The sequence below is a fragment of the Myotis myotis genome, unplaced genomic scaffold (genome assembly GCF_014108235.1).
Source record: "Myotis myotis isolate mMyoMyo1 unplaced genomic scaffold, mMyoMyo1.p scaffold_m19_p_49, whole genome shotgun sequence".
Lineage (NCBI taxonomy): Eukaryota > Metazoa > Chordata > Mammalia > Chiroptera > Vespertilionidae > Myotis > Myotis myotis.
The window spans coordinates 973305-983249 of NW_023416356.1; the positions used below are offsets into that span (position 1 = coordinate 973305).

The 9945-nt window shown below is 43.5% G+C and overlaps 1 pseudogene; it reads right to left on the bottom strand.

Moving 5' to 3' along the window:
• Nucleotides 1-9277: 9277 nt before the first annotated feature.
• On the bottom strand, nt 9278-9577 carry LOC118655639 (annotated as a pseudogene).
• Between the last annotated feature and the right edge of the window lie 368 nt (nt 9578-9945).

Below are 9945 nucleotides of genomic sequence, written 5' to 3' on the forward strand. Positions count from 1 at the left end.
CAGCTCAAACAGTATTTGCATGTCCATCTGGAACTACTCTTCGGTAATGTTTGTATGTGACTCTCCTTTTTGGCTGAGCAGCAGCAATAATGAAGTGAAGAACATTCTACTGCTATTCTAATTGTTTCTGGGTCCCCAGTTACACCTGAAATACCTGTAGCTCCATCACTATCCAAAGACCTTTTGGAAACAGCCCACTAGTCACATCACCAGAGAGCTTGGGAGAAATCTTGGCCAAAAGCTGCGGACTAGTTAGATGACATCCTAGGAATATTTTTAATGTTATGATTTTTGAGTAATATTTCTGTGAACTTAGCATGTTATTCCTTCTTTTAAGGTATTTCTGGCAACATTATACAGATTGACCTTGGACATACAATTGTGTTGGCTGGATATAAAGGAAACCAGAAAGGTGTTCCTGACCCAGATCTCTCCCAAGCAGTAGCTGGAGGGTCCACATTTACTTTTTTAAATCCACAGGCTCTTTTGGTTCTTAAGAATGCCCTATTTATGAGCAGATATTCCCAGGAAGCCCAGCGTCTCAAACATTTATCGACTACTACCTCACCGGGCCTCCAGCTTGGATGGGGCTCCGGTGAGAGTCACCCCTGAAAAATGGGAAAAGTTGAGAGCAAACTTCCATGCTCTGTAATTTTGCCAGGGTTAACCCTTCTCACCACATTTGAGGTTTCTGTAATGTCTTCTGTTGGTATACTTTCTATAATATACAAATTCATTGATTTTACTCAAATGGATTGAATCGGCTACTACAAGGCATAAGTAGAAAGAACACTTTGGTATAAATATGCCAGGTGGAGGTTAAAAGTGTAGAATTTGATAAGTACAGTTCGGGGTACCTTACAAGTGATGGGCTGAAGGGTTAACTTTGTATATGATCCACGTGCTATGGGTAGAAGTGCTGGCATCAGAGAATAGAATGTCTGTCTTTCAGCATTAGTCGTTACCATCTGTCAGCTGCAGAGGGTCCTGGGGCATGTGGAGAAAGTGTAGGGTTTGGAATAATAAACACAATAGCTACCACTTATTGTGCTATTGCTTCCAAGCTGTTGCTGTGCCCAGTTCCTTACAAGCATTCTCTCATCCCCTCATCTGATGGAGGTGCCGTCATTACTCCATCGTACAGACAGGTAGTCAAGTCCATTCCACATTCCACACATGGTCACAGATAGGAAATGGCAGTCACTGGACTCAAGGTTTTTTTTCCTCAAAAAACAACTTTAGATTGTTACATTTCTGTATTTCTGCTCTTATTTTTGTCTTGGTTGTTAAATAAGTTCTTTTTCTAGCTTCTCAAGATGAAACTTTGATCACTGATTTTAAGTCTGTTTTCTGGTATAAGCACTTAAAGCAATAGCTTTCCCCTCTGAGCCAGCTTTAGATGCACCCCACAAATTTTTTATTTTGTATTTTTATTATTATTCAGTTGAAATATTTTCTAATTCCCTTGTGCCTTCATTAACCCATAGGTTATATAGGAGTATGTTATTTAATTTTTAAATAACTGGAGTTTCTCTAGAAATCTTATCGATTCTATGAATTTATATTTGTTAATTTTTAATTTCATTTCATTATGGGTGGAAAACTGACTCTGTAAGGTTTCAGGGTTTTGCAATTTATTTTTTTTTTTTTATTTTTTTAATTAAATCTTTATTGTTCAGATTATTACATTTGTTCCTCTTTTTTTTCCCCCCATAACTCCCCTCCTCCCAGTTCCTGCCCCACCCTCCGCCCTCACTCTCCACCCACTGTCCTCATCCATAGGTGCACAATTTTTGTCCAGTCTCTTCCCGCATCTCCCACACCCCTTTCCCCCCCAGGAATAGTCAGTCCATTCCCTTTCTATGTCCCTGATTCTATTATAATCAACAGTTCATTCTGTTCATCAGATTATTTATTCACTTGATTCTTAGATTCACTTGTTGATAGATGCATATTTGTTGTTCATAATTTGTATCTTTATATTTTACTTCCTCTTCCTCTTCTTAAAGGATACCTTTCAGCATTTCATATAATCCTGGTTTGGTGGTGATGAACTCCTTTAGCTTTTCCTTATCTGTGAAGCTCTTTATCTGACCTTCAATTCTGAATGATAGCTCTGCTGGATAAAGTAATCTTGGTTGTAGGTTCTTGGTATTCATCACTTTGAATATTTCTTGCCACTCCCTTCTGGCCTGCAAAGTTTCTGTTGAGAAATCAGCTGACAGTCGTATGGGTATTCCCTTGTAGGTAACTGAGTTTCTTTCTCTTGCTGTTTTTAAGATTCTCTCTTTATCTTTTGCTCTTGGCATTTTAATTATGATGTGTCTTGGTGTGGTCCTCTTTGGATTCCTTTTGTTTGGGGTTCTCCGCGCTTCTTGGACCTGTAAGTCCATTTCTTTCACCAGGTGGGGGAAGTTTTCTGTCATTATTTCTTCAAATAGGTTTTCAATATCTTGCTCTCTCTCATCTTCTGGCACCCCTATAATTCTGATGTTGGTACACTTGAAGCTGTCCCAGAGGCTCCTTATACTATGCTCGCATTTTTGGATTCTTTTTTCATTTTGCTTTTCCGGTTGGGTGTTTTTTGCTTCCTCGCATTTCAAATCATTGACTTGATTCTTGCGCTCCTCTGGTCTGCTGTCGGGAGTCTGTATAATATTCGTTATTTCAGTCCGTGTATGCTTAATTTCTAGTTGGTTCCCCAATATAAGATCGAGGGTCTTATTAGTTTTCTTGTAGATCTCATTAAGTTTATCGGCGGCTTCTAAACAGTTCTTGAGAGACCTTAAAAGTGTGGTTCTGAACTCTATATCTTCCATTGACAATTTTGTCCTGTTTCTTTGTCTCCGCATTTTGTTATGCTTTCTTGGTGCACCCCCTAGTGGTCTTTGTTCGAAGTCTTATAGTTAAATCTTGATTGTTGTAGCTAATTCCAGGGAGGGTTTGACCTCCAGGCCAAGTGGCTATGAGAATCAGCTGTGTCAGCAGTGAGAGAACTTCTGTCCTCTAGGGAGGTGCTAATCTAGCCTTTGCCTGAGGCTATCCGGCAAAAGCCTCTGTGCAGGGCTTGGGCTGGGCGGGTCGCACAGGATCAACAGGGTGGGCCGGAGAGAGCAGTTATGGCGGCTCTCAGTCCTGTCCCCAGGGGCTCTGCCTCTCTGAGTCCCAGCACCCGCTGCAAAGCTCAGAGAGAAAGCTGCACTCGCTCTGACCCAAGCCAGACAGTCCCGCTTCTCCCGTTTGAGTCTGGGTCCCTAAAGACTCGCCCGGATCTGGAGCTCAGAGTCTGCGACTCCCTCCCGATTGAAAACGCCAACCGCGCCCTCCGCCGCCAGCCCACTCGCGCACTCCGCACCTCAGAATTTGACTTCAGCACTGCGCCTCCTCTGAGTGTCCGTATGCGTTTCTCTTTCCTCCTAGTTGTAGGACTTCCACTCAGCCAGCGTTCCTGTGGTTCTGGGTGATGTCCCTTCCGTTTTTTGGTTTCACTTTTGAAGTAGTTGTTCAAAGCAGCAAACTCCGGCGTTAACCTATGCCGCCATCTTGGTTCTTCCAGGGTTTTGCAATTTATTGAAGCTCACTTTATGGCCTAGCACAGTGGTCGGCAAACCATGGCTCGCGAGCCACATGCGGCTCTTTGGCCCCTTGAGTGTGGCTCTTCCACAAAATACCGACTTCTGCGCAAGGGCCACGAAGTTTCAATCGCACCGTACATGTGCGCTGCACGTGGTATTTTGTGGAAGAGCCACACTGAAGGGGCCAAAGAGCCGCATGTGGCTCGCGAGCCGTGGTTTGCTGACCACGGGCCTAGCATATAGTCTGTCTTGGTGGGTACATTCTTTGTGCACTTGTAAAGAATATTTTGATGTTGTTGGGTTAGCGTTCTGGAAATATTAAGTCACATTGGTTTATAGTACTCTTCCAATATCCCTCCTTAATGAATTTTTGTTTACTTGTTTTATTAATTACTGAGACCTGGATGGCAAATCTTCCATAATAACTGTAGATTTGTCTTCTCTCTTTTTAGTTCTGTCAGTTTCTGCCGCATATATTTTGAAACTCTGTTACTGGGTGCATAAATATTTAGAATTGTAGGTCTTCCTTGTGAAATAATTATTTCATCATTATGAAATATCTCTATGTCCTACAATATTTCATTTATTAGCAGTTAAATTACTTGATAATTAGCTTGGGCTAGTGTGGCTCAGTTGGTGAGACGTCCTATACCCCAAAAGATTGCTAGTTTAATTCCTGGTCAGGGCACAAGCTCAGGTTGCAGGCTCATCCCCAGTCAGGGTGTGCAGGAGGCAGCTGATCAATGCTTTTCTCTCACATCCACATTCCTCTCTCTCTCCCCTCTTCCTTCCCCCCCTCTAAAATAAATTAAAACATGTCTTAAAAAGGGCAGCATCGAGACAGGGAATGTTTGGATAATTTTTACAAATGGAAATAACAACTCAAGGTGACTGTCTATAGTACTTTGTATGGAGTTGACACTCAGCACACATTAATGTGAAGATGCTGGTGACAGATTCAGGAAAGGGTGCCATCTTTCTTCTGTTATCCTTGGGGTCCTCACTCACCATTCGTACTTGGGTGTCATTTTAACTTGGTTTTATTTTGAGATAACTCCTCAATGTTGAGCTCTTTAGAAATAATAATCACACTGCCCTAAAACCTCTAACACAGTTGGCTGCATTCCTATGAACGGAGGGGCACCATCTTTAGTTGACGACAGTGGTGCTATGGAACTGGCGCAGGGAGGCTTCTGAGCAGACACTGGGGGTTACGTCCATGTGTGCTTACAAGCACCTGACGTTCTGCATTAGTGAGCGGGCAGTGGGGGGAATTCCTTCTCAGCCAGTTTGTCTTCTGTTTGCATCTTTTATTTACTTTCACTACTTTCTTCTGGATCCTTCCACATGTCTCTTCCACATTCTGCTCCAAACTTTGTTGGTATTCCACTGATAATCGTCTGAATTTAATTAGAATTCAAGAGAAACATATACTCCACATTCAGGGGGAAGAATAAGAAGAACTGAGCTCACTTTGGCAGCACACACTTAAAAAAATGATCAGTTTCTTAGGATGCAATTGGCTCTTAAGCAAAATATTGATTTGTTTCCCCAAAAGTGTGAAGGTAAACAAGTCACTCACCCCCTTTAAATGGATAGCTCAGCTTGCCATTAAGCAGGCTCTGCAGGCGAAGTGCGAGATAAGAGGACCCGGAGCGGGAAATCTTGAGATGTGTGGCTGATTCCAATCCAGTGGAGTGGAGAGAGGCTATTTATCCTCACACTGAAGTAGGGACACAGTGAATGCGGGACTGTTTAGAGCTCTTGAACGGTTTCTGAGTTTTCCTTTACAGGGAGGTAAGGCTGGTGCTTAAAATTACCGAGGTATATCCTACCCGATTACAGAAACCAAAAGTGAGAAACTCTGATCAATTGCACTTGGAGGAAGAGCTGACAATTTGACTGTCAGGCCAGGCAAACGACAGACTCAAACTTCATCAGTCAAAAGCATAATATTTAGCCCTGATTGGTTTGGCTCAGTGGATAGAGCGTCGGCCTGCAGACTCAAGGGTCCCAGGTTCGATTCCAGTCAAGGGCATGTACCTTGGTTGAGGACACATACCCCGTGGGGAGTGTGCAGTAGGCAGCTGATCGATGTTTCTCTCTCATCGATGTTTCTAACTCTGTATCCCTCTCCCTTCCTCTCTGTAAAAAAAAATCAATAAAATAAATTTTTTTAAAAAAACACTTAATATTTATATCAACCAAATTTGAGAGAACATTGTTATGCCTAAAATATCTGTGCATATAATATCTCTCTCAGCACATAGAACCAACCCGATAGATTCTCCTCTTTAGACAGCTAATGAGTATTTTTTAAAAATATAGAGGATGGTCAGCTTTCATTTAAACATAGTTATGAAATGGAAAGGAGAATTTGGGTGCTCACATAAGCCAGCAGTTGTATATGTTAAGATGGCCAGTGACACTTTCTTGAAGTGTCACAGGAGTCCCCTGCAAGCTACTTACTGCACGACTTCATCCAGAATCTGGAGGGTCATTTGTCCCTGGACTCTGAGTGCCATGAGGAGCGTGTGGACCAACCTCTCTCCGTGCATGCCGCTTCTTCCTGTTGGCCTGCCGGAGCTGCCAGCTGTGATTTCTCTGTTTCTGATTGCACTGAGAACCTCCTCGAATTACAATGGCAAGGACACTCGAATCCTGAACCGATGCCATCTGAACATGCGAGGCAGCTCTTCTGTGGATTATCTGTAGTAACTGAGCTTTCAGAACGAGAGCTGCAAGCTTGCGGAGGTGCTTGCTGCTCTGGGCCTCTGAAGAGCTCTCGTTGGGTGTGGTCTCCAGGTCCCTGAGAGGCCTGAACATGGCACAGTTTTTGCAGTTACAGGAAAAGAGGCTTATCACTCATCCTGGAGAGGTTTAAGTTTTGGATCTCAGAGCTGAACTGTAGAAAGCTCTTTTCATCCTTATTTTCTCCACCTCCAGGAAGAACGCTTGGAACTCAGTCTTGAGATAGGACTTCCTGCACTAGAAACTAGCAATGGTCTTGGGTTTTGCTGGCTCTGGCCCTTTTTTCCTAGTGCACGTCAAGGAAGCTGAGGGCAGATGGCCAAGGAGTCAGAAGCTGGGGCAGAAACGGGGGTGTGGAGACAAACAAATACATTCTTTAAAAAAGCACCAGAAACAAGCAGTCATTTTGCTTCCTGGTGTTTAAGATGTCATTACTGTGTTAAACTTGAAATTTAACACATCGGTGGCTTTACATTCGCTCAGAAAATTACTGTCGTCTTGCAATTAAATAGTATTTTTACTATATTCCTCTAACGTGTTTCTTAGTAGGTACTCTAGCAGTGGAAATTTTATTTGAAAAATAATTTCAATTCAATCTGGAGGTTAATGTGCATTGGAATTATCTATTGATTTTGCTATACCTTGGCCATCTTTTCCCTACTTCCTATAACGAAGTTAAACGCATTGTTTAGTTCAAGTTCTTCCTCCCACACTAGGTATATATTTTTATTTGTTTCCTAATACTTGCATCTATAAAATGAGTCATTTTTATTATTTTTCAGTTTACCCAGCTGCTGACGATCCATCTGTGTGTGTGCTGCATGAAGGCTTCAGGCCTGGTGTCTGGTTTGGGGCTGACAGAGAACTCTGGCCTTGGCAGCTACACCAGAGTATAAGTCTTCACAGTTTTCGAAGGTATAAGTGCTATGGGGGTTTAGCATGTTCCTACACACGATTCTTAGGCATAATTTTTGTTGTTGACAGTATTACAGATATCTCACATTTTCTCCCTTTCCGCCCCCTCCCCACCCAACCTCCATCCCACTCCACGGCTTACCCATGCTATTGTCTGTGTCCATAGGTTAAATTTTGTTGGAAATTTTTTAGTGATTAGGTCTGATTAGACTAATTATCAAAAAAGGTTATACTATAGGGTAGAGGTGAAGATGAAGAGTAGAGGAGTCAGAATTACTAGGGCCTGAATCCAACCCTACCATGTTGGGTATGCGACTTTAAGCCGTGGCTTCTCTTCTGTAATGTTCGGTTAATAACAAAAACTTCCTCCGCTGCTGCCATGGCGATTAAGAGAGACAGTGCACCATCCCACAATGACTGAAATGGCCAGGTGAGGTGTAACCCAATAACTCAGAAACTTCTGCATTGAACATTTAAACCTGGGGGACTTTGCAAACAATGTTAATGTCCCAAATAAAGTCTAATTCAGTTCAAGGTGATAACATTTATATTCAATGAGTTCTTCAGACTGCAGACTCAGCTGTTTCTGATCACATTCGCATTCCCAGCACCTAGTACGTGTTAGCAGAGTCAGCCCAGTGTGCTGGGGGGGGGGGGGGGGGGGGGAGTCCCAGACTCAGCAGGGAAAGGTATGAGAAAAACAAGTCTCTCTGCCTCCAGTTTGCCTTCTTCCTAATCGTCCTTTACTCTCTTGCAGAGGTTTCTTTGCAAACGCAGGTCTACACCTCACTTGGCTGCAGCACTAAGAGGGAGGCTCTCTTTTCACCGGGAGCACCAGCGGTTTGGTGATCTCAGTCTAGAACTGCCAGGGCCCAGCCCCTGGGTGGAGCTGGAGGTAGAGAATCTAGGACATTAGCCAGGGTCCCTGCAGGAAATCGATGGGCAACTTGAGAAGAACATAATAAATAGGTTATTTGCAAAATTGTAGGAAGGACTTAGGGAAGCCAGGAGAGAGAATACATGCCCAGGCTGTGGTCACCCTTCCTAAGCCTGGAGGGGCAGGGGGGCAGTTCCTGGAACCAAGGGCACCTTTGGACAGAATCGGTGACGCCGGATGGGAAAGGAGCTGGGGAATAAGCTCCCGACCTCACTTTCCTCCTACCCTTCTCTCTAGTGACTCATGGAAGCCAGGGTGCCAGGGAGCTGCTGACACAGGCCAGCTGATTGGTCTTTCAGGACCCAGAGTTGGGTAGAGAAGGGTAGGTTGGGTTTGGGGAGCCAATATGAGGTTCCCAGAATCTTATGTAGGTAAGAGGGGGTTCACCTTACTTGAACCCTCGGAATGGGCTCCTCCCAAGGAGGAGGGGTCAGAAAGGCATGCTGGGCAACAGAGAGGGTGGGAGCCTCTCCTCCCAACACTGAGGAGACAAAGGAGCCCATGTCTACGGACTTCAAGTCCAATGTTCTTCGACTACAGTTTCCTGAGGTTAGAACTTGTCCCGTGACCACGGATGTCATATTTTATCAGAGACTCTTCCAAACTGACACCTGAAACTTGCTTAACCTGGCTTTGAAATGGCTATAAATAATTTAGCTTCTTTAATTTGGGCATTTCTTATAAATCTTATGATACATTTTTTAGCAATTTTTCACAACTTCCATTTCCTATAGGCAATTTATACTACTTAGTATTTTAAAAATTACCTGTTGAATACTATGGTTCTTAGATCAATCTTAGAGAAACTTCTGGTAAAATCTTTTTTTTTTTTTTTGGCCAGGAAATATTTTATTGACAACCAGGGACATAGCCATAAGACAGGGAAGTACACAGGACTGCAAACTAAAACCCAATAGCCAGCAGGGGCCATTTGGGACAGGAACACTGCATCCTGGGGTCCTCACAGTCTCCTACCTGTAGACACAAGACTGGGCATCCAGGAGAGGGGGCAGTGACTCTGGAGCCCCAGAGAGTGACAGGATATATGATGCCTCATTACGAGAGACAGGGCAAGGAGGTAAAATGGAGAGAGGGTCCATCACTGCCTAAAGCCACCTCCTCCTCTTAGAGCTACACCAGGTGGAGGGCTGAACCACCTAGGATTTTATAATCAGCTGCTGTCTTGTCATCACTCATCTGTTTATCACGGCAGATGAGCCGCTGCTGCGGTGGGGGATTCCCTCTTTCTCTTCCACACGTTCCTTGATTCGTTCCACCTTATCTGTGGGTTCAATGTCAATCTCAATCTCCTTTCCAGTCAGCATCTTCACTTTAATTAGCATCTTCTTCCAATATTGGGTCTGTACACAAATAAATTGCTGCTTCTACCGCTGTGGTGGCTGCTGCCGCTCCCCAGCACTCTGTCGGTGGGAGTCACTCCTGGTAAAATCTTATATGCCTGATGCTAGACTTAGATTTTTGGGTCCTTGGGTGCTCTCTTCTATGAAGTTCTCAGGTCATAGTGGCTGGGCTTTTATAATGTCCAATTCACTCGATCAGTGTCATCTTGTATAGAGAGAATTAACCTGCTGAGTTTTCTAGACATTAGCAATATATAAAAATCATATAATGAAGTATGTCATCTCTCTTTGAATATGAGTAATGAGGCACGACAATTTCTTTTTAAAGCAATAATCAAGAAAGAAAGCTGTGCATTCCATTCATTATGTGAGTCCACAGAAAGAGCAAGGAAAAATACTAGTAAAC